Source organism: Pongo abelii, chromosome 10, assembly GCF_028885655.2.
Source record: "Pongo abelii isolate AG06213 chromosome 10, NHGRI_mPonAbe1-v2.0_pri, whole genome shotgun sequence".
Taxonomy (NCBI): Eukaryota; Metazoa; Chordata; class Mammalia; order Primates; family Hominidae; genus Pongo; species Pongo abelii.
Window position 1 is genome coordinate 113,903,210 of NC_071995.2, and position 24,689 is coordinate 113,927,898.

General features: G+C 41.6%; 1 long non-coding RNA gene across 1 annotated transcript; it reads left to right on the forward strand.

Annotated features, from left to right (window-relative positions):
- Positions 1–5,514: 5,514 nt before the first annotated feature.
- LOC129049417 (uncharacterized) lies at positions 5,515–22,877 on the forward strand. The gene is made up of 5 exons (XR_010135695.1): positions 5,515–5,654; positions 6,075–6,163; positions 6,949–7,030; positions 8,140–8,251; positions 22,542–22,877. It is a non-coding gene; the product is annotated as an uncharacterized LOC129049417 (long non-coding RNA).
- The last annotated feature ends 1,812 nt before the right edge of the window (positions 22,878–24,689 follow it).

Sequence of the window (24,689 nt, forward strand, 5' to 3'; positions counted from 1 at the left end):
GCTGATCTCGAACTCCTGACCTCAAGTGATCCACCCACCTTGACGTCACTCCCAAACTGCTGGGATTACAGGCGTGAGTCACCGCACTCAGCCTAATTAGAGATTTGTTTTAAAGAAGGTGTTTATAGCTATAAAATTCTGTCTAAGCACGGCTTTCACTGCATCCCATAAGTTTTGGTATTTTATGCTTTTGTTTTCATTCGTTTCAAAATATTTTACAATTTTCTTGGGATTTATTCTTTGAGTGTGTTGTTTAATTTTCACATATTTGTGAAATTAATTTATAGTTTCAAGTCATTGTGGTCAGAGAAGATGCTTTGTATGATTTCAGAATTTTTAAATTTATTGAGAATTCTGTGTGGCCCAGTAGATGGTCTATCCTGGAGAATGTTCCATGTGTACTCCTGAATTGAGTGGAATGTTCAATACATGTCTGTTAGGTATATTTGATTTACGGTGTTAAATCATCCATTTCTTACTGATCTTCTGTTGAAGGTTCTATCCATTATCAGAAGCGAGGTATTGAAGCGTCCAACTAGTACTGTAAAACTGTCTATTTCTCTCTCAATTCTTTCACTGTTTTTCTTATATATTTTGGGGCTTTTGTTATTTTGTGTGTATATATTTATAATTGTTATATCTTCTTGATGAATTTACTCTATTCTCAATATATAATGATGTTCTTTTCTTTGGGGGTGGGGGGCCTGCTTCTGAGAGTAGATAAGTCTGGTCTCTTGGCCCAGCCTGTCTCCCTGGGGGATGGTGGGCAAGGGGTGTCACATTTCCTCTTTGCTCTCTTTCTTTACTCTTGAAAGATACCATTTTTATATTTAGCTTCCTCAATGAGTTTTTGGGTTTGGGGACATTTTCTTCAGATGTGATAATCTTCTACACTAACTGTGGGTCTCTTGTTCCTATAAGTTTAAACACTTAATTCAATATTCTCTCTCTCTCTCTCTCTCTTTCTCTCTGTCTCTCTTTTTCTTATTGCTTTTAACCAGATATCAGTAGCAATATCATTAGTAAGATTCACAGGTGAGCCTAATTATTTGCTTCTCCAAATATGTACAATAAATTTGAAATGGTCTTAATCGAATAAATCTATTTTTCATGTCAGACTTAATTTTAAGTTTTATTTTAATTTTAATTTACACATAATGCTTGTACATATGTAAGGAGTACAATGTGATGTTTTGGTACATATATACATTGGTACATATGTACATATATGGTACATTTGGTACGTATTTACACTGTTTATATATATGTGTATATATATATAAAACAATGGATAATTAATTTATTCATCACCTCAAACATTTATCATTTCCTTTAGTTGAGGACTTTCAAAATCCTCTTTTCTAGTTATTTTGAAATATACAATACAATACAATATTGTTAACTATAGTCACCCTACTGTGCAATAGACCACCAGAACTTATTCTCCTACCTATCTGTAATTTTGTTCCTGCCGACTAATCTCTCCTCATCCCCTACCCTCCCCAGACTTTGTTAACCACTATTCTATTCTGTACTTCTATGGGATCAGATTTTTAAAATTCTTCAAGTGAGTGAGATCATGGAGGCATTTATCTTTTTTTTCTGGCTTATTTCACTTAACATAATGTCCTCTAGATGCGTCTATGTTGCCAAAAATGACAGTTTCAGTTTTTTTTAAATAGCTGAATAGTATTGTATTGTGTGTATGTACAACACATTTTTCTTATCCATTCACCCATTGATGGCACTTTGATTGAATCACTCAGCTTTTGTGAACAGTGCTGCAATAAACATGGGAGTGTAGATATCTCTTTGACAGACTGATTTCATATCCTTTAGATAAATACTCAGTAATGGGATCGCTGGATCATGTGGTGGTCCTATTTTTAACTTTTTGAGGAACCTCCATACTGTTTTCCATAATGGCTGTACTAGTTTACAGTCCCACCAACAGCATATAAGAATCCCCATTCCTCCAGGTATAATGACCTTTATCTCTTGTAGGAAGTTTTGACTCTTTCATCTGATACTACAATAGCCACCCCCACTCTTTTTTGGTTACCACTTACATGGACGATATTTTTTCCAACTTTTCACTCTCAGTCTATTTGCATATTTAGATATAAAGTGAGTCTGTTGTAGACAATATATAGTAGAGTCATTTAAAAAAATCAATTTGCCAATGTCTGTCTTTTGACTGAAGATTTTAATCCATTACATTTAAAGTAATTACTCATAAGGAAAAACTTACTTCTACCATTGTTATATATATTTTTTGTATAGTTTATATCTTTTTTGTTCCTAAGTTCCTCCTTATTGCCTTCTTATGGTTTAATTGATATTTTGCAGTGAACGATTTTGATACCCTTCTCATTTTCTTTTCTGTATTTTTAAAGATATTTTCTTAGTATTTACTAGGAGAATTACATTAACATCCTAAATTTATAAAAATTTAGTTTGAATTTATATCAGTTTAGCTCTAATACCATACAAAAACTGTTTCTATACAGCACTTCTCCTGTCTATGTTATTATTGTCACAATGTATTGTCTTAATACATTGTGCACCATCAATACAGATTTATACTTATTGTTTTATTTGTTTACTTAAAAAATTCTGTAGCATTGAGTCTCTTTGTGTGACTTTGAGTTACTATTCTTTGTGTGACTTTGAGTTACTATGTCTTCATTTTAGCCTGAAATACTCTCTTAAGCAGATTCATAGGACACATCTACTAATGAAAAACTTCCTCAGCTGTTGTTTATCTCAAAATATCTTAATTTTTTTCTTATTTTTGAAGGGTAGTTTGCCAGATATAAAATTATTGGCTAACAATCTTTCCCACCTCATCCTTTTTTTCAGCACTTCAAATATGCCATCTTGTTGTCTTATGGCCTCCTTTGTTTCTAATGAGAAACTGGGTGTTTCTGTTATTTGAGTATCTCTCATAGTTATTTCTCTCCTCTCTTTGTCTTTGTCTTTTGACGGTTTGATTACAATGGGTCTTGAATTCCTTAGCATATATCCTTATCGTTCACTGGGTTTCTCTCAGTGAAACCCTTGTCTTGTGTAAACCCTTGTCTTTTATCAAATTTGGGAAGTCTTTAGCCATTATTATTCAAATATCCTTTGTTCCTCTTTCTTTCTTGCCTCTCCTTTGGGACTCCCACTGCACATATGACATTTTAAGGTGTTCCACAGGTCTCCCTGGCTCTGTTCATCCTTCTATATCCTTTTTTACTTCCTGCAACTCAGACTGGATAACGTCAATTGACTTATTTTCAAGTTAATTGATTCTTTCTTCTGTCTCCTCAAATCTGCTATTGAAATCTTGTCATAAAATTTTCATTTTATTTATTTTATTTTTAAACTCTAGAATTTCTCCCTGGTTCCACTTTATATTTTCTCTTTACTGACATTCTTTATTTGTTAAGACATCCTTCTCTTGGTATCCTTTGGCTCTTTTTCCATGTCTTAAAAAAAATCTGTTTATATTTAAGACAGTTGGTTTAAAGTTTTTATCTGGTTTGACATGAACTGAAGTACAATGCCTGTGCTTCCTCAGGGGCAGTTTCTGTGGCTTTCTCCCATTCATGGTCCATACTTTCTTCTTTCCTGTAGGCTTAATCATTTTGTTGTTGTTGAAAACTGGACATTTTGAATATTAAAATGTAGTGATTGTGGGCATCAGATTCCTCCCCCTCCTCAGAATTTGTTTTTGTTGCTTGCTGTGGATTGTAGCTGTTGATTTGTTTAGTGCCTTTTCTAAACTATTTGTGTACATTCTGTAGTCTTTGTAATGCGTTGCCTCTGAAGTCTCTTTCTTCAACTTGTGTTTGGCTAGTATTTTGAAAGAAATTTCCTTAAGCCTTAGGAACTCCCTCCCTCAAAGAAGAAAGAAAGAAGGAAAAAAGAAAGAAAAGAAAAGTACACAAATTATCCCCATCTTTTCAGATGAGCTCTGTATTGGAACATACTTTTAAAGTGTAGCCAGGCCATTTACAAATTAGACTTAGCTTTAACTTCCTGTTTGTTCCAAGCCTAAATATTAGCCAGAGTTAAAAACTTGTGAAGACCATAAATTAACAACTTATAGTCTTTTCTGATCATGCATCCTAACCTGGGAATGCACATGGTCTAAATTCCCAAGTATATATGATGGCTTTTAAATGCCCTTATTTCCCAAAGAAACTCTCTCCTTAGCTTGTCCTCTCAGGCTTCCTACACATTTACTGTTTGCCTCAACTGTATCTTTCATCCTAGCCAACAGTCAGTTGTTCATTTGCTTTATAATGTTTTGAAGAAATGTACTCTGAGTAGCTACTTTTCTGCCCAGTTCCAATTTGGGCATAATAAAGACAAGCACCCTGGTCATTCCTTCAGGTAGCCCCCAGACAAGTTAAAACAGACAAACATAATTCTTTGACAATAAGGTCTACTCCACATCCCTTAAAACCAGAACCATGGTCCCACGCTTGGAAAGCAGCTGTCATTTTCAAGACCACCACCAAGCAGAGAAAGAGGGTGGCGCAGGGCAAGGAAACAGTCACAAAGCTTTCCTACCATTTTAAAGTTGCTTTTACAAAATTTTGCATTTGATTAATTGTTATAAACCTTTGACTATTTCCCAGAGTTCTGAAAATGTTGAGTGTGCCCATTTTTGCTTGATCTTTCAAAGCTGCTGTAGGGAGACAGGTCCTTAGAATTACCTACTTCATCGTTTTCATTGACATTCACCCCCCAAAGAACTAATATTTATTGTATGCTCAGGGGTCCTTCTCTACCTCAGTTACTGTGTGGTGCTGAAACAAACTCAAGGATGCCTACAAGTTCAGATACGGAAGGCTACTTCTCTTACACCAAATGGCCCTATATACTTAAGATTTATGTGTGTTTGTGAGTGACTTTTGGAGTTCATTATCTTTTTTCTGTGTTAACATCCATCTTTACAGCAGTATGTAATGGGCTTCTCTAAAAGCTCTTTTGTTCTCCCACTAGGATGACCAGCTGTTCCTGTTTGCTGGTATCCACACGGTTTCCTGGGATGCAGGATTTTCAGTACTAAAATCAGAATCTTAGGCTAACCAGGATGATGGTCACATTAGCTCCCACCTGACCACACACACACACACACACACACGCTACAATGTGTTGCTTTTGATATAAGTAGTTCATCAAGCTGATTAGAAGTTCAGCCCATTTCAGGCTCTTGGCTGTGTATCAGATATATGTTGTGCGTTAGCTAAGTGACCCTTCAACATTACTTTCATGTAAAGGATAGAATACTGCAAATAATAATTTGCATATGCCTTCTATAAAAATGCAGACCCTTAATTATTTTAAATTTCCTATTAGAGTTTAATTTTGTTTACTTTCCCTGAAGGCCATCCATTCATCTACCCTCACTTTCATCCCAACATTACTGGCTCTAGAACACTCTACAATAATGAATTCTGACTCTAGAACAGAGGTTCTCAATGGGAGGTGGGCAGTTTTGTCCCCCAGGGAATCTTTGGCACTCTTTGTTATTACAGCTTGGGGGAAAGCACTACTGACATCTAGTGGGTGGAGGCCAGGGATGCTGCTTGACATCCTACAATGCACAGAACAGCCCCCACCATAATCATCCAGCCTCAAATTCCATAGTGCCGAGGGTGAGAAACTCTGCTTTAGAAGAGTACATGATGATATAAGTAAGGTCAGCAGGACAGTTAAAATAGACTTTAAAAAACTGGCCAGGCACAGTGGCTCATGCCTGTGATCCCAGCACTATGGTATCGCAGGAGCTGGGGCAGGCAGATTATTTGAGGACAGGAGTTCGAGACCAGCCTGGCCAACATGGTAAAACCCTGTCTCTACTAAAAATAAAAAAATTAGCCAGGCGTGGTGGCACCTGCCTGTAATTCCAGATATTTGGGAGGCTGAGGCAGGAGAATTGCTGGACTTGGGAAGCAGAGGTTGCAGTGAGCCATGATTGCACCACTGCACTCCAGCCTGGGCAACAGACCCACCATCTCAAAAAAAATAATAATAATAAATAAAGCTCTATGGAAATGTTTTCCCTTATGTTTTAGCTTGTTCCACGTGAAGCAACCTTTCTGCTCAGATATTCCCTGGCCTGCAATAGAAGCTCCAGTTTGGGCATTGGAAACTCAAGTCTCAGGTACATTGAGGTCCAAATCACTTGCCACTTCTTTGGTTTACCAGAACCTTTTGTTGCAACAAAAGAGTAGGAGGCATACACCATGTGTTTTTCATTCATTTATGCTGAAATCATTGAAACGTTTCATTTTTTATGAGCCATTTGATGTCCAAAAAGCCTTTTGAATCACATTTATAACCCTTTAAAAAACTCATTCCTCTTCGAAACAGGAAGCCACTTTGTGAGCAGAGTAAACACATTCAAACCCTGGACGGTGGGAGTTGAGAGGCAGCAAATGCCTCTGGGAGCCTCTGCCAGGGCTGAAGTGCCTTGATCGCCCCTGAGGGAACCTCCTTGTGGCCCTGGCAGGTCAGAGGGGCCTGCTCAGCCAAGTCAGAAAGCAAAGACCTGAATGGGCTCTCCAGGGTGGCCTTTGTAAAGGTCTTTTGCCAACAGGCAACTCTCCTTGGACCAACACCTGTGGTTGGTGACCCTCTTTGCAGGAGAAAGTGTGCTTGGCTGATTCTGGGCCCTCTCTCTGCATTTCCTTGAGATGCTCATCCTCTACAGGCCTCTGTCCCCTCATGTACACAGTGAAAAGCTTGGACCAGGTGATCTCCAGTGGCCTTTCCAGTTCTTGTGAGCTAGGCCTCTCTTTAGATCTCAGAGGATTGCTTCAGACACAGAAAATTCATGGCACGCTCAATACCACTCTCTCATTCAGCACCCACGACAGACATCACTAGTTGATAACAATAGCCTTTTCCACTGCCCTCAGGTATGAATTCGAAAATCTCTTTTGACAGAGTTCTTCAGGGAGGCTCTTGGGATTGTGTAGCATTGGCAGCACACACAAGAAAATGGACCAATCTACCAACCGCGGACCAGGTAATAATAAAGAGTGTGATATCAGTTTCTCTAGAGCAGAGGATTTAGCCAAGACCCGAGTGCATAAACTTAGAAAATAAAATGCAAAGTAGGCCGGGCGCGGTGGCTCACGCCTGTAATCTCAGCACTTTGAGAGGTGGAGGCGGGCGGATCACGAGATCAGGAGATCAAGACCATCCTGGCTAACACAGTGAAACCCCGTCTCTACTAAAAATACAAAAAATTAGCCGGGCATGGAGGCGGGTGCCTGTAGTCCCAGCTACTCAGGAGGGTGAGGCAGGAGAATGGTGTGAACCCGGGAGGTGGAGCTTGCAGTGAGCTGAGGTAGCACCACTGCACTCCAGCCTGGGCGACAGAGCAAGACTCCATCTAAAAAAAAAAAAAAGAAAAAAATGCAAAGTAAAATCAAATCAAGTGAAGGAAAAGAAAAGTAAATAAAAACTAAAGCTGAGAATCACTTGCTGTGTGACCTACAGTAGGTGATTGACTTCTCCCAGTCTTGGTTTTATGACCTATCAAAGGGTATATAATAAAGCCCACCTTATTTTAGTTACTTTCTTTGCCTTCCTTGTTTATTCAGTGTTTTTTTTATAGTTGACAAAGTGTATTCACATTCATCACGGTAATAACAATGTCCTGTATCTTTAATGCTAAGACACACTGCTTTTCATATTCTCTTGTTTCTGAAACCAAGATGAGTCTTAGAATCATTGTGCACAGTTAAGGCACCCAAGTTTCCTATTTTCCTCCATAAAACAAAAGTAATTTTTAAATCCATGACATCTTAGAACAAAACAAAGAGAGTGGGAATAGTTTCCATTTATTTAACACACAGTATATTTCTAACAGCAACCCAAGTACGTCACAATAACCTATAAAGTAAGTGTTATTCACATTATACATATCAACATCTTAACATTCTCCTTCTAGAGATGCAGAAACTGAGACTCTAAAAGGTTCTCTTGCTCAAGGTCAGAAGGCAGATAAAGGACAGAGTTGGGATTCGAACTGTGCGCTTTCCGATACCAAGCTTGCTCTCCTTACCAACTTTCTCAGTTTGACCTCACATAACCTTGTGACGGGGCAAGTGACACCCTGCTCTTTTTCAGGTGCAACCATGGAGACCAGGACCATAAAGTGCCTTTGTCTTGGGGTCACTTCGAGAAAACATTGTAGATCCAGGGGCTCTGGGCTGAAGAGGAAAAATAATCATAGTGTTCTGTAAGTTATGGATGTTAATCTCCCATTGATTGTTGGCTCCTATGCTGAGGACTGCTGCATCCTCCTGAAGTTTTAAGAGGCCCAAGGGAGCTGGGGAGGAAAGAAGCTTCAACTCGTTAGAAAGTTTAAAAAGATGTATTTTCCCAGGGAGACTTCAGCAGATGGTCTGTGACATTTGTTCATTCATTCAAGGGCAGTTACTGAAAGCCTAGTCAGGTTCAAGACACTTGGGTGAGTACTGAGCTCAGAGGGGTGGGGGTGGCAGGTAGACGGCACATGAACTTATGAAGTAGCAGTGAAACAAGTTGAAAGGGTACCAGCTTGGGAATCAGTCTCAACTTGAGTTGAAGGCTAGTTTTGCTACTCTCTAGCTGTGTGACTATGGGTACATGACTTCACCTCTCTGTGCCTGGATTTTTTTATTTGTAAAACGGAGATGGTGATAGAAGGCTACTCATGGGCTCGTTGTGTGGCTTACTTAAAAACATGTGTGTAAGATGCTGAGCTTATTGTCTTGCACATAATAAGCACTCCATAAATATAGGCTGAAACCATTTATTTATTCAACAAATTTACTGAGCGCCTACTGCACACCAGGCACTGTTCTTAGCACTAGATAATAATACTGATATAGCCTGGATGTTTGTCCCCTACAAATTTCATGTTGAAATAGGATCCCCAGTGTTGGGGGTGGGGCCTGGTGGGAAGTGTTAGGGTCATGAGGCCAGATCTCCCATGAATGGCTTGGGGCTCGCAGTAATAAGTGGGGTCTACAGGTTCACGTGTGAGAGCTATTTGCTTAAAGGAGCCTGGCACCTCCTCCTCTGTCTTGCACCCTTCTCTCTCACTCCCTCTCTCACCATGTGACATATCTGCTTCCCCTTTGCCTTCTGCCATGACTAAAAACTTCCTGAGACCTCACTAGAAGCTGAGCAGATGCTGGTGCCATGCTTGTACAGCCTGCAGATCCATAAGCCAAATAAACCTCTTTTCTTTATCAATTACCCAGTTTCAGGTGTTCCTTTATAGCAACACAAAGTGGTCTAACACAAACATCAATGATTATTATTGTCTCAGGGCAACCTACAGATCTAATCTCCTTAGACTTCACTGAGGTATCATGCAAACTGAGTTGGTTCTCAGTCCAGGAAGTGTGTGTGATGGAGTTACCAAGCAGAGGCACCTGAGAATCTTGAATTCCCCAGCTGGAGAAGGCGGCCCCACTGCTGAGTAGAGGAGTGGGTTTGGTGGATTCCTAGAGAGGAAAAAGGGGATGAGGCATATCATACCCTATTTCAAGGGCTGTTCAAATCACTTGTTCCTCTCAGTTTTCAATACTTGGAGTCTTTTTTGATTGAAATACAAAGAAGGGATGGTGGACTGTGCGGGATAAGGCCACAGCCTGGGGCAGGAGGTCCTTCAATCCACTTCTAGCTCTGGTTTTGCATCCTCAGTCTTCCACATCTGCATCTGGTCCCATCTTGATGAAGTATGTTCTTATTTTGAATTTGGACTTGCTCCCTCCTGACCAGTGGTGATGATCATCACATTGATGTTGTTGCAGATAATGATGAGGACATTGATGTTATAATAGATGATAAAGATGATGTTGTTATAGATGATGATGATGATGATGATGATGATGAAGATGATGCTGATGGTGATCAATTGCCATGGACCAGATGCATATCAATGCAATTTTACATATGTTCTTCCTAACCCTTGTAACAACTCTGCAAATTAGGACTTACTATTGCATGTGGTAAAGCAGAAATATGAAGCTAAGAAAGGAGATGTGACTGTCCCAAGGCCACATCACTAGGAATAGACATAGCTACTTGCAAACCTAAGACTCTCACTCTATGCCACTCATTGGACCACTAAAATTCTAATATTGTTTAGTGTTTGCTAGACAATTTTTTCAGAGCTTTCCATGTTTTATCTCATTTAAACCCTACTAACTCTTTGAGTTAGGTACTGATATCATTTCTATTTCAAAGCTGCAGAAAAAGAGGAAGAAATGCATGTAAATTGGCCATGGTGAGATAGCTGGCCAATGGTGGATCGTAGATGTCTACCTAAGCAATCTGACTACAGAGTCTGCACTTTTCATATTTTTATTTTAAAATTACTATGTTTTTAAACCATGTGCAGTACTATGTTTTTAAATCATGTGCAGTGGCTTATGACTGTAATCTCAGCACTTTAGGAGGCCGAGGGGAGAGGATCGTTTGAGCCCAGGAGTTCAAGACCAGCCTGGGCAACATGGCGAAATCCCATCTCTACCAAATAAATAAATAAATAAATTAATTAATTAATAAATAGATAAATAAATATAACAATTAGCCTGTAATCCCAGCAACTTGGGAGGCTGAAGTGGGAGGATTGCTTGAGCCTGGGAGGTTGAGGCTGCAGTGAACCCAGTCATAGCACTGCACTCCAGCCTGGGAAACAGAGCAAGACCTTGTCTCAAATAAATATGCAAATAAAATAATTATGTCTTTATTTTTATGGATGTCTAATGTATATACAGCAAAGCGCACACATGTTATGAGTCATGATTAATTTTATGCATGTGTGCACCTCCACTAAACAAGTCAGCTTTTAACCTACTAAGCCATGCCGACCTAATCCCCAGAGTTCAGTGTTGTCTTGGAATTGTCGGACACAATTTAACACACCCAGATTTATCTTCTACACATATTCGTTATGTTAATATACAGTCATATGACATTTACTATGTTTCAAACAATGCTCCAAGCAACTTACATATATGAACTCATGTTAGCGCCATAAGGTTGGTACTATTCCTATAATCATTCCCATTCTCTAGGTGTGAAAATTGAGCTATGGAAAAGTTAAGTGACTTACTTAAGATTACACAACTGTTGAGTTTAATTCACACAACTGTGAATTAAACCTGGACAGTCTGGCTCAAAGTCCTTCAAATGCTTCCTTAAATACACACATAATTTCTACCAAGAAAGTGCTGTTATCAATCCTACTTTATAGACCCAACAAGGTTAAAATAACTTCCACAAATACCTCTGCTAATAAGTCACAAACCTCTACTGAGATCTTTACTGATTTCCAAGTGTGTGCACTCCACTACCATCCTGAAAAGAGTCTGAACATCTTTGCTGTGGATGGGAATTATTGATGTACTTATTTATCCCCTTCTGGGAATCCCAAGTTTATGCAGAGTAGGAGTCCACCTTATTGGATCTTTGCCATCTGCAGTTACTGGTCCTGCACCACACACTCTAGTGAAGCCTGGGAGAGGAAAGAAGGCTCTAGAAGAAACGTGCTTGCTGTTCAGGGAAGCAGACCCCTGGCACCACTTTGCTGAGGCCATGACCAAATAAATGTTTGTCTGTCTCCCCACCTCACTTCTATACACCCCCCTAAGAGCCTGGGTCTACCTTTTCCTAGCGTTTCCTGGGGGGATAGTAAATCTTGAGTTTCCCATTTTCCTCCGTCTCTAAAGGATATGAATTCTGTAAATCTTGGCCTGAGTGACCATCAGGATGCATAAAATATGACAGGAAAGAGGCCAGGGAGGCAGCGTTTGTGTAGTGCACAGTGTCCAGCAGTGGGGATGGGCAGACTGGGGGTCCTTGGGGACCCCTTGGGCTGGAGTTTTGCTGCAGAGAGAAGCCTCAGCAAAGCAACCTCTGTCTGTAATAGAAGATTATGGCCACTTCCATGCCAAGGTCTCGGGGCATTGCCACAATACGGGACAGAAGGGACAAACTGCAGAAAATCAAAGTGGCCCCTGCCCTGCCCCTCACTCTTGGCCCTTGATTCCCAAGAGTGAAGGGAGGGAAGGGAGACCCATTCATTAGGGCTGACAGGGCAGCAGGAAGGACTTAGCTGTGATGAGAGGAAGAACTTCCTGCAAGGAAAGGTTATTAAGCCTTGGAATGAGTTATTGAGAGAGGTGGTGGAAGTAACTTCCTGATTTTGTGATCAAGATGGATAGTTATTGGTCTGGGGGAATCCAGCTCAGCCTCCCGGCATGGATTCCTGACCCCTTTAGGGAGATCACACATCAGCAGCATCTGCCTCCAAAGTCATTTGCAAATGCTCAGCGATGATAAAACCCCCCTTTGACAACACGCTTCGTGCTTTTACTTCTTTATTTATTTTTTCTATAAAATTATTGCACGTTCACTGCAAATAAAGAAATCCAAATGCTCTAGGCAAGAAAAAAAGTGAAAAAGAAAATTTCTCTTTTACTTCTCTCAGCAAATCCCACGGTGCTTTCTATAGACAACTACTGTTAAGATTTTGTGGTCAATCTTAATAGACTTTTTTCTGAATGCATATCCACACAAACATGTATGCACAGTGATCCTTGTATAATTTTTATGTTTAAGCATAGATGGGTACATACTACATGCATTGTTCTGATATTTCCATTTTCTTCTGTTAATATCATGGGCATCTTTCCATGTCAGTACATATATTTCATTTTCATTTTTTAGACAGTTACTTCATATTTCATAATATGGATATGCCATAATTCATTTAAGCATTTCTCCATTGATTTACTTACAGATTGCTTTCCAAATTTTGTGAATGCAAAAATGCTGCAATACACTGCTAGTACTTTGGTCACTGTACATATAATGACATTTCTTTAGAAGAGAGTTCTAGAAATGAAACTGCCAGAGCAGAAAGGATTTTCAATGCTGTCAGATAGAATGTAACTGCTCTTCAGAATGAGGTAAAGAGCTTATTCCTATTGTTAGTGAGGGTGTAGGGAAAATGATTCAACCTTCACCAACAATGGTTATAGCACCTTAAAATGTCTGCCCATGGCTTATCCCATGTGTATGCATCTCTTATTTCTAATGGGGTTGACCATTACTGTATATCTTTACTGACTACTCATATCTTTTACCCAGTTATTTCTACCAGCTTTTTGTCTTTTTTTTTTTTTTTTTTTTTTTGAGACGCAGTCTTGCTCTGTTGCCCAGGCTGGAGTGCAGTGGCGCGATCTCAGCTCACTGCAACCTCTGCCTCCTGGGTTCACGCCATTCTCCTGCCTCAGCCTCCCACGTAGCTGGGACTACAGGCATGTGCCACCATGCCCGGCTAATTTTTGGTATTTTAGTAGAGTGGTGGTTTCACCATGTTGCCCAGGCTGGTGGCAAACTCCTGAGCTCAGTCAATCCATCCACCTCGGCCTCCTAAAGTGCTGGGATTACAGGCGTGAGCCACATCGCCCTGCCTTAGCTTCCACTTCTGAGTGAGAACATGTGTATTTGGCTTTCTGTTCCTGCATTAGTTTGCTAAGGAGAATGGCCTCCAGGTCTACCCAGGCTCCTGCAAAGAACATCACCTTGTTCTTAGTTGTGGCTGTGTAGTATTCCATGGTATGTCTTTCAGACTATCTTACATGTTGGAAAGATTTTTTTCCACCCTATGCTTTCTTTTATTTTCTGTCTTTTCTTTTCTCTTTTATTCCTTTTTGAAACAGGGTCTCACTCTGTCACCCTGGCTGAAGTACAGTGGCACTATCATAACTCACTGTAACCTTGACCTCCTGGGCTCAAGAGATCCTCCCACCTCAGCCCCTTAAGTAGCTGGGACTACAGGTGTGCACCACCATGTCTGGTTAATTAAAAAAAAAAAATTGTAGAGACGGGGTCTCAGTATGTTGCCCAGGCTGGTCTTGAACTCCCGGGCTCAAATGATCCTCCCACCTCAGCCTCCCAAAATTTGGGATTATAGGCGTGAGCCTCCATGCACAGCCTTATGCTTTATTTTCTTTGTATTCCTTTTATTAGCTAATTATTCTGCATAAAAACTATATTAAAATATGTTTTGCTATAACTTGTTAACTAAAACAATTTGTGTTTATTGTAGAAAATGTAAAAAATAAATAAAATGGACAAAAGACAATATAAATATACTTAACACTATTGAACTGTATGCTTAAAATAGTTAAGATAGTCAAGTTAACGTTATGTGTATATTATCACAATTTGAAAAATAGGACAAAAGAAAAAAAATCATAATTTTACTTCCCAGGAAAAACAGTTCTTTCTCCCGGAGAAAGAACTTTCTTTCTCTGCATTGATAACGACTGACTAGTTTCTAACCTTTTAACCTTTTACTACTTGCTGTGTCATGCCTATGTTTTAACACAAAAAAGCCAACATGATTCTTGATGGCTATGTGGTATTACGTGGTACTAATAAAACTAATATGATAGCTTTTTATTGAGTGGGTACTGTCAGACACTGAGCTAGACCATTTTCATGTATGCTCTCATTTAATCCTAACAACACAAAATACAAGATGGTTGCTATTATTACAGCACTTTCTCAGATGAGACAACCGGTGCTCACAGAGGTCAAGTCCTTCACAGCTGGCAGACAAGAGGTGAACTTGAATGCAGCCCCCAAATACTCATGGTATTGTTGCTAGTGTCAGGGGCTATGTGGTGCCTAACCCATCCTCAATTCTTGAATATTTAGGCTGCTCCCAGTGTCCCGTTCATCCTACCAACTGTAAATCATCCTGTAATTCATTCCTTCATTCCCTTTTTTTTTTCTCAGATGCACGGTCTCATGCTGTCATCCAGGCTGGAATGCCTGGACTCAAGCGATCCTCCAGCCTCCACCTCCTGAGTAGTCGGGACTACAGGCATGCATCACCATACCTGGATAATTTTTCATTTTTTTTATGTGGATACAGGATCCCGTTATGCTGCTCAGCCTGGTATCAAACTTCTGGCCTCAAGCGATCCTCCCACCTTGGCTTACCAAAGTGGTGAGATTACAGGCATGAGCCACTCTATGCCCGGACCCCATTCCTTCTTATTACCATCTTATCCATTTTACGTCCTTGACTGTCGCTCCTTTTCCTGCCTTCTCAACACTCATAACCCCATGCGGGGAAGCATAGTATAGTTAAGAGCATAGAATCCTCACATCTGAGGCCTAGCTCCACGCTTTTCTACCTGTGCAGCCTAAAGCTAGATATCTAAAATCTCTTCATCTTAATATCCCCACCTGCACAGTGGAGGTGATATTAACAGTCTCTATTATAAGGTGGTTGTGGGAGCCAGATGTGGTGGCTCACGCCTGTAATCTTAGCACTTTGTAAGGCAGAGGCAGGCAGATCCCTTGAGGCCAGGAGTTTGAGACCAGCCTGGCCAACGTGGTAAAACCCCATCTCTACTAAAAATACAAAAATTCGCCAGGTGTGGTGGCACATACCTGTAATCCCAGCTACTTGGGAGGCTGAGGCAGGAGAATTGTTTGAACCCAGGAAGCAGAGGTTGCAGTGAGCTGAGATCGCGCCACTGCACTCCAGCCTGAGTGACAGCGAGACTCCATAATAATAATAATAATAATAATAATAATAATAATGTGGTGTGGAAAATACACACACATGCTCTCCCTTTCTCTCTCTCACCCACACACACACTCATACATACACACACATCCATACATATATACATACCTATTGTATTAGTTTCCTTTTGCTGCTGTAACAAATTGCTACATACTTAGTGACTTAAAACAATAAAAATTTATTTTCCAGGGTTCTGGAGGCCAGATGTCCAAAATGAATCATATGGGACTAAAATCAAGGTGTTGGTAGGGCTGGTTCCTGATTCAGCAAAAAATCAGCCCTTTGCCTCTTCTAGTTTCTAGTGGCTGCGGCATCCCTGACTCAGGACTATGTCACTACAGTCTCTGTTTCTGCTTCATATCACCTTCTCCTCTCCTATATTCACATTTCTTTCCTGCTTCTCTCTTTAAGGACACTCTTGATTGCATTTAGGGCTCACCAAACTAATCCAGGATAATCCCCCCACCTCAAGCTCCTTAATTTAATCATGTCTGCAAAGACCCTTTTGGCACATAAAGTCGCATATTCACTGGCTCCAGGGATTAGGACCTGTTTATTTCTGGGGTCTATATTCAGCCTAGTATATACATATCTTTTTAAAGTAACTCCTGTTATTGGGGGGCAGATATTCCTGATTCTTCCAACTGACCTTGGTATCTGTGATAGGAAAGGCAATGCACTTCTCTTTATACATTTTAACCAAAAAAGTAATTGTTTTGGAAAATATGGGTTCCTTAATTCTGTAAAGTTCTTTCAAAATAACTTTTTTTCTTTCTTTTTTTTTTTTTTTTTGAGACGGAGTCTTGCTCTGTCGCCCAGGCTGGAGTGCAATGGCACGATCTTGGCTCACTGTAACCTCTGCCTCCCAGGTTCAAGCAATTCTCCTGTCGCAGCATCCCAAGTAGCTGGGATTACAGGCATGCACCACCATGCTGGGCTAATTTTGTATTTTTAGGAGAGATGGGGTTTCACCATGCTGGTCAGGCTGGTCTCAAACTCCCAACCTCAGGTGATCCGCCCACCTCTGCCTCCCAAAGTGATGGGCTTACAGACATGAGCCACCATGCCCAGCCTCAAAATAACCTTTTAGAGCACTAAAACATAAGGTTACCCATTGGTAAAAATTGATGATTTCCTCTACACACTCAAAAGATTGCCCCTTGTGGTCACCTCCCACCCTTGCTCTGCCGAGCCTTAATCCCCCATCACCTCCTTCTGCTCCAAGATCCTTCTTACCTTTTGGTTTGCTCTCAGAGGTCATCTTGCACCCTGCTTCAGGGAGAACATGGAAACCACGACTTCTTGGCTCAACTTCCTCCTTTTCTACTCCAATCCTACTATGAACCATAACTAAAATTTCAAAATTTCACCTCTTGTTTCTCCCAAAACAAAAGGGAAGTCCCTCTTCAGTCCAAGATGACTCCCTTTACTTGAATATCAACCCAACTCACCACTTTTAGGGACCTCTCAACAACTTCTACACGACTTTTTAAAAATTGTGTTCTGTAAAATACAAGGACCCTGTAATATGTCAACGGAGGCTCAGACGGGGAAACATGTCTATGTATGTATGTGTGTTTGTATGTAAGTATGTATCTATCCATCTATGTGTCTAACTATCATCTATCTGCCTGTTCACACCCTTATATATCCTTCAGCCTGACCACCTGGAAAATCCACAGGCTATATTAGCATGATAAAGACCCTGAGAAGAACTGCAGCACAAACAAAACTAACAAGAGCCTGCTTATTTTTGTCTCTTTCAAAATTTCCCAAACTGAATTGAAGAAAGGCCTTCTTTTGTGTGTGTTTTCCTGAGTGTGTGTTTTCTGAGTCCAGTGTCCCTTGGATCACCTTTTGGGAAGCGCTCAGTTGTGTACTTCTTGGATGGAATTCCTCATAAGGCCAGTACTTTTTCCTGTATTGCCTTGCCGAGCTCTTAGATCAAACTGAGCACATACATTGTGCACCAGTTATGTGGTGCTCACGATTAGTCTACATCTAACAACTTTATGCAATAATGTATCCTTATAGTCATCTTACAGATGAATAAAGAGAGGCTGAGAGTATCAGGAGTTTGCTCCAAATCAACCGTGAGTAGCAGAGTCGGAGTTTGGACCCATCAGGGTGCAAAGTTTTCATGCACCCGGAGTCTGTGATCTAACCGCTCCTTTCCACTCCTAGAAACTGAAAAGCCAAAAGCTACACTTTTATCTTTTACAACACGAAGGCTGTCACTAAAGAAATCTCATCTCTCAGTTAATTTCTTCAGAGGATGCCAGTTTCCTAAAATCCTACCTGTCTCAGTTCATGAGGAGCTGAAAGTGTGTTTTAAATCCAGAGGGAATGGCCAACAGCCCCTCTTCTTTGGTGGCGCATTTATAAACAGATGCAAGACAGGAAATAGGTATCCCACACCCCTGCCCCAGGGTGTCTGTGGACAGAACAAAGAGCAGGGTTCTGTGCCTAGCCAGCGTGCAGAGCCTATAACGTGATTGCTGCCTGATGGTGCGAAATGGATTCAAGGCTCGGGTCCATCTGGTTTGTGTATCGTGAACGAGCTGTTAAAGTGTCAGGACTTAACTTCTCTGGATTCGAGGAAGTCTCATGAGGTTTTATGGAGCAGTTAAGATGGGTGTAAACCTCACTGCCGGGACCAGCTTCTACTATATGATCTGAGACGTGCATAGTTCATAGGATCAAGATGCACGAGTTAGAAATAAGAGGATGGACTCCGAGAAAATTAGGGAGCTGAGATGTAGAATCCAGACTGCATTGAGTATCTGCCATCACAAGCAATTCCCTTCTCTGTTTCTGAGCCTCAGTATCTCCTCTGTGACATGTGGACAATATTACCTTGTCCAATCCACAAGCCTGTTTGGATATGAAAGATAATGAGAGTTGTAAAGTTTCTTACTAATGGGAAGCGTGGTTACTAGCTTCTTTTCATTTCCTCCCTTGGAAATAGCTAGAAAAGGTTATAGGGACCTTGTCTCCTGTTCCTGTTCTCCCTCTCTCCTCTTCAGAATGAGGCAGTATCATCTTACTAAAAGATATTCAAGAATAACTTGCAGTTCCTGTGGGTTCTAGCCTTGGAAAGAATATAAGAACATGGCCCCAAGCTGAGTAAGGGGAAACAGGAGATGGCGTGGTTATAAAACACGTCTGCAAATCCCTCGATACACTTCTCATAAAAAATGGCACTGAAATCTTCTCTCCTTGACTATGTACCAGGCTAACAAATAGAATATGGTAGAAGTTATGGCTTATGACTTTTGAGGCTAAGTTGATGATAGTCGCTGTAGCCCCGCTCTCGTTCTCCTGCTTGGGACACTCACCCTTGGATTTCCAGGACTTGATACATCTCTTTTTCTCTCCCTTTCATCCACATCTTGGTTTTCTTGTCCTCTTGTATAAGACCTCATTTTCTTCTTCTGAAAATGGGTCTTCTGTGTGTGGCTGGGGTTGGAGATGTGTCTACAGATAGTCCTGTAACTACATTCTTACCATTTCTCCTCTCCCAGTTTCTTGATGTAAATTTCAAGGAAAGAACTCCAATTGGCTCTGTTTGGATCATGTGCCCATTCAAGACCCAATCAATCACTGCAGCCAAAGGGATGAAACACTATTATTGGCCAATATAGGTCACATGTCTAGCCCTTGGGCTTTAGTGGGGTAGGGGTGTCAGGAACCAGATGTAATGAGTAGAATTACTCACGGTGTAAGGGACACGGAGAAGAGACAATTCCCCCAAAAAGTGGGTGATTTGTGCTCAGAAAGTGGGGAGAGATGTGCAGCAATGACTAAGAGAAGACATTCATGTCAGCAGATATCACATATATAATTTTCTAGCTGTCTTTCCCACTCAACTGTAAGCTCCATGGGTCACAGGGTTGTATCCTCAGGGCCTAGCTTAGTGGCTGGTACATAGTAGGTCCTCAGGATGACCCTCAATGCTTTTTCTACCATGTTAAGTTAGGATTGGCATGAGCCCTACACAAACAGGTGAGGATTTTCCTGGTGGAACTAGCAACGGTATTGCACCTATAGGATTAGAAACCACTCACTGGGTGCAAGACCTTAGCCTGTTACTTATTTTCTCTGAGCTTCAGTTTTGTTATCTGTAAAATGGGCTCGATAATAAAACTTACCTCAAACGGATATAGAATGGACTTGGGGGAAAGTATATGAATGAGCTAGAATGCTAATATCAAGTAATGTATTACTATCTCCAAGAGGTCTCTGGGTGAATTTTTCACCCTTTCCCTGGAGCCCAGCTAAAGGACTGGACCTTGATGATTCAATGCCACCCAGTTACACTTGCTGAAATTCACTCTGTTTTTCTCAATGTTCACATCTGTCAAATGGGAATACTGATTCCTTCCCCTTCTTACACCAGGCCATAATTCAAGGCTGAATGCCTTCCGGATGGAGAGTGCTGATTGGAGTCACTTCCTCCTCTCTCTGCTGTCATGATTCATTATCTTGCAGTGTGGCTCTTTGGTTCAGCATCAGCAGGCCCACTGGGAAATAGGTTTGGAGGCGGGAAGAACAGGGGAGAACAATGTGCTTTTTATTTCTAATGGCATTTCCCCAACCACTGCTTCCTCCTGCACTCCGAAGCACTAGGGAATCCAGCTTATATGGGGAAGCTAGCGGCTTGCTCAGTGAGAGAGGAACTGGCAGGGGTGGAAAGGACAGGTTCAGGAGTCTACATGGCAGTTGTGGGAGGCAGGGAGCTCTAACTCTGTTCTAGGAGGTTCATAATTTGCTCTAAATTTTTTGGAGTAAAATCTAGGCTTCAGTGATGACTCTTCCACTTACCAGCTGAGGGGCTTCTCTGAGCCCGTTTCTTCATCTGTAAAATGGGACTAATAGTCCCTGCTCCATCTGTATCAATGAGACCATGAGAGGGAGAGCGTCAGGAACCAACTCCCTCCTCTCTCTCCCTCAAATGTCTCAAGACAGGATGCTCCTAATTTCTCCAGCTCTTTTCCTTCAAATTCCTTTTGTTAAAGTCTCAAACTTTTATAAGACACATGGCAAAATACTCCAGAACCTATTTCAATAGCTGAGGGTTTTATTGAGCACCTACTGGTGCCAGGCACTGAGTTAAGCATTAGGGGTACAGCACTATGGCCCGCAATAATAGTCCCTTTCCCCACGGGATCTTAAGTTGGAGAGACAAAGGTTAAATAAATAAATGATCACTCAAACAGATATGTGATAGCTGCTGACATGGATGTGCATTCTTTTTTGTTGTTCAACATCTTCCCCCGACTTTTGAGCCTAGATATTCCACTTTCTTTGAGGAAATTTCTCCTTCTCCATACCATGTGGTTAGCTGGGCCTGTTGATAATACCTAACTGCATCCATCTTCTCAAGGGTCCACATGTGACCCATGCTGGCCAATCACAGTCCCTTATTCTGGCTGCTGTGACTGGTTCAAAGGTGAACACATGACCCAGACAGAGCCAATTGGAGTCCCTTCCTGTACGTATGTATGGGAGGAAGGAAATGGAAAGGATGTTAGTATGGAGCTGTCTGTTTGCAGACATTCCTTATTTACCTCCAGCCACATGGAGAAGAACCGTTTTTCAGGAGAAAAAAAATAATGAGTCAACATAAAAGAGGGCAGCAGAACCAAGATTTGGGCAGGGAAGGAGAGCTATACTTTAAATCTCCAAAGTCTGTGGGTAGCGCCATCCCTACATTTAGCTGTCACATGCAACAATAAAGCATCTTTTAAAATTAGTCTAGTTTGATTTGGGTGCCTGTGACTTACAATATAAAGGGCTTTGGATCTAAGCAAGTGCTTTGCAGGAAGCACATAGAACTATACAAGGGTATAAGAGGAAGAATGTGTGTGTGTGTGTATGTACATATACGTGTGTGTGTGTGTGTATATGTGTGTGTATATATATATATGTAAGTCCTATATTTATAGGATTTTACTGTTACAGGCTCATTGTAGCCTGAAACAAGAAACAACTTCAAGTTCAATATTCAGCATGCTTGTTTCTGGACATTTATCAATCACATGCCGCCCCAGGAAATTTCTCACTAACTCTGTCTTTCTATTTTCTCTTGCCTCCACTTATATTCTCAAATCTCCTTCTTTCCAGACCCTTCTCTCTTCTTACCACTTCAATCTTTCCTTGAGATCTTACCTCCCGTTTTCGATCTGCCTGCAGAAGCTAAAAGCCCATTCATGTATCATACAGAGCAGGGGTTTTCAAACTTGAACATGCATCAGAATCAGAATCACCTGGAGGGCTTGTGAAAACACAGAGTACCTGGTCCCAACCCTGGAGTTCTTGACTCAGCAGGTCTGAGGTTGGACCTGAGAATCTGCATTTCTAACAATTTCCCAGGCGATGCTGATAGTGCCAGTCTGGGGGCCACACTTTGGGAACAATTGCTGTAGAACAATTTGTTTTTCTCAGCCCCATTTCCACCATCCAGCCCCCACAAGATAACCTCTTCTTTCTCCACTAAAGGGCTATTCCACATTGCACTCCATCCCAAACAAAAGAACCATCTCTTTGCCTCGGTTTACTGATCTGCAAAGTGCAGATAATAATGGTACCCACCTGATAGGATAGTATCACATAATGTGGTTAGAAGAGTTATTGGTGCAATACTCCACCAATTGAGTTATAGAACGCAATACTTCAGTGTTAGCTATGATTTTTAGGCACTTTGCATTTCCCAAAGACGGTCAACATCTCCCATCCCGTATGTTTGTCTCATAGTGTAACCCTTGATGCTCCTCCCATTGAGTGTGAGAACTATGTCTCCTTGAACCTGGGGGGAACCTTTGTGATTGACTTGACTAATAGACTAGAAGAAGTGATGCTATGTGACTGCTGAGGCTAGTTCATAAAAATGCCATGCATTCCCTCCTTGTTCTCTTAGATGACTCATTCTTGGAGCTCAGTCACCATACTGTGAGGAAGCCCAACAGGCACACACTAATAGAACATGTGGAAAAGCTTCAGCCTCGTGTAGATGTTCTGGCCAACATCCCAGTTGATGTCACAGCCAACAGCCTGCATCAAGTGCCTGACACGTGAGTGATGACACCTCCAGATGATTCCAGCCCCTAGCCATTGGATCACCCCCAGCTGTCAAATCTTCCAGCTGAGGCCCCAGACATTGTGGGGCAGAGACAAGTTGTTCCCATTGTGCCCTGTCCAAATTCCTGACCCACAGAATGAGTGAGCATAAATAAAATGGTTGTCTTATGCCATTAAGTCTTGTAGTGGTTTATTATATAGCAGTAGTAACTAGAACACTTATTATTAATTGATAATATATATTACTTATCCCAATAGACAAATCATCAAACATTACCGTTCCCTGAGAAAGTAGGGAGTAGGAGAGTCCCCAGATTTTCTTTTTGCTGCCTCACTGTGGTGAAATGACAGGGACAGAGTGCATAGTGCTCTCTTTGCTTATGTCTCCCTCTCTCCCTCTCACCTGTTGCCAGGGCCCAGGCCTTACCCTCTCCTCACTGCCTGTCTCCAATTTCTTTGGCCCTTCTCTAGATTCCTGTCCTGAATGTGCTTGGTGGGTGTGGCAGTGGATGGTGACTGCCTACTGCAGGATGGTGAAACCCAAACCAAATTTCCTCTTCCCAGCCAATGGGATCTGCTATTCTGAGTCTGTGAACAGCCAGCTTAAAACACTCTCCAGTGGCTCCCAGTTGCTTTTAGGACAAAGGCCGAGAGGCTTCCCAGAACCTACAAAGTCCTGGCGGTCCTACCTACCCTTCTTCCCTCAAAGTGTGCTTTGGGCTTCTGCACTCTCAGTACTCCAGCTGCACTGAGTGCCTTTCGATTCCTTGAATGCTGCATCAGACCTCAGACACCAGGCCTTTGTCCATGCTGTTCCTTCTGCCTGGGTTGCTTTTCCCTTCCCAAGTTGACTCCTACACCGTTTTCAGATCTCGGCGCCAGTCTCCCTTCTGCAAGAACCTTTCTGGGCTCCTGCTATTGCATGTGCCTGGTGTACTGCATCCTTTCCCTCTTGCAAATTTACAACCATACCTTGAGCATTGGTTTGATATCTGTTTGCACCATAGATTTTAAGCCTTTTAAACCTTAAACTTGCTTGTTTTCCCCCCCGTATTGCTCCACTAAATGTAGCATGGTGCTTGGCACATTGTAGGTGCTGAATAAATATTTGCAGAATAAATGATTAAACCAACACACATAATAACCTTTGTTCTGTGCTTGATCTTCTGGTCAAATTTTTGCAAGCAGTAGAGCCCTTCCAGAAATGACAGAGAAGAAATGCAGTTGTGATGTGAAGTTAGGGCATGCAGAATTCTACCTATTGTATTTTGCATTCTCAACAGGAGCCTTGGAAGAGGCGGCAAGGGTGGCAGTTCAGGGACAGACTGCCTGGTCTGGCGTTCTGATTTGCCGAAGGTAGTAAGCAACTATCTCTGTGACCTTGGACAAGGTACTGAACTGCATCTCTGTAAAATGGGGAGAATAATCATTCTACTTCATAGGATTGTTATACACTATAAGCGCTAACATATGCACAACCCTGAGACCTGAGCCTGGCTCACAATAAGGGCTCTGAGTTTGCTATTGTTATTGTTGTTGTTGATTATTATCGTTGTTGTTGTTATTATTGTTATTAGAAAGACTCCACTTTGTCAGGCTGCTCTCTCTCCATCCTGTTGCCCTCTCCAGGTGCCTATACAGAATCAGCCTTTGTGCTGCTCATTTACAAATAGCTGCCTGGTGTCTCCCCTCATCTCCACTCCTCTGGATTCCAGAACTTCCTACACAGGAGCCCAGCCCTGGACAGTGAAGGTGACCCATGGAGACTGCATCATGCCTGTCAGGGTCCTGTTGGTTCAGCGGCTGGGGAGGCAGCGCCCTGCTGGGAGCGATCACATCCCATGAAGATGGATGGCTTTCTCCGTCCCGGCGACACTCTAACTGCGAGAGATGGGGGAACCTGCTGCAAGAGGGAAGGGGCAGTTTGTATTAAGTGGCCACTGGGCTCAGTGGGGAAGTATGAGGGGGGCATGGAGGCTTATTTCAC